This window comes from Cyprinus carpio, chromosome A1 (assembly GCF_018340385.1).
Source record: "Cyprinus carpio isolate SPL01 chromosome A1, ASM1834038v1, whole genome shotgun sequence".
Taxonomy (NCBI): Eukaryota; Metazoa; Chordata; class Actinopteri; order Cypriniformes; family Cyprinidae; genus Cyprinus; species Cyprinus carpio.
Genome location: NC_056572.1, coordinates 36,508,408 through 36,509,103, shown reverse-complemented (window position 1 = coordinate 36,509,103; position 696 = coordinate 36,508,408). Strand labels below are relative to the sequence as shown.

The 696-nt window shown below is 42.4% G+C and overlaps 1 long non-coding RNA gene across 1 annotated transcript in view; it reads right to left on the bottom strand.

Moving 5' to 3' along the window:
• Positions 1 to 696, bottom strand: part of LOC122146409 — a 3,207-nt gene continuing 2,511 nt past the window's right edge. The window contains exons 2-3 of the long non-coding RNA XR_006160968.1: positions 351 to 481; positions 1 to 258 (exon numbers count right to left, since the gene is read on the bottom strand). This is a non-coding gene — a long non-coding RNA (uncharacterized LOC122146409). The remainder of the gene's footprint in view (positions 259 to 350; positions 482 to 696) is intronic.

The following is a 696-nucleotide window of genomic DNA, read 5'->3' as shown; positions in this document are numbered from 1 at the left end:
CACGTTTTATGATTTCTTACCAGTCTTGAGAAGCGGAATTAAAATTTAAATATAAATATATCAAATTTGGTAAGAGAGTCTAAATCATCAATCAAACTGAATTTTCTGTTCTGACCTGAAGCCACACCCACTCACCTGCATGGGGCGGGGCATCATCGTGTGGGAGGGGCCTCACAACAGTGACCGCTCTGCTGAACTCATCTGGTGGGCGTGTCTTACGGACGTATGCACGGGTCATCGATTTAGACTTCTGGGAATCTGTAGGCGGTTTAGGGAAGAAAGAAGCAACAAGACACGCTATACATTAAAAACAGAAGATGCGCAAACACCTCCAGCCGTGACACACGCACCCTCTCCAGGTCTTGAGCTGTGACGGCCAGACTCTGGGTGTCGTGTCTGCTCAGAGCAGGACTGTGATCTTCCTCACCCACACATGAGGATGATGATGAGATCTCCACACTGCCTCTCATCAGCTTCTTATCTGACACACGAGAGAAGAGGAGGATGAGAGGAAGCTCAAACCCACACACCTGTGAATATATGACTATTCAAACCAGACAATTGATTAGAATAATATACTGTGATTAATATCAAGATTTTGTGGCATTCAATGTTACTAATTTAAAAATTTTAATTGAACTTACTTTGCAAATACATGCATTTCATTTTTAAACATATAAACTTAACACTGTACAC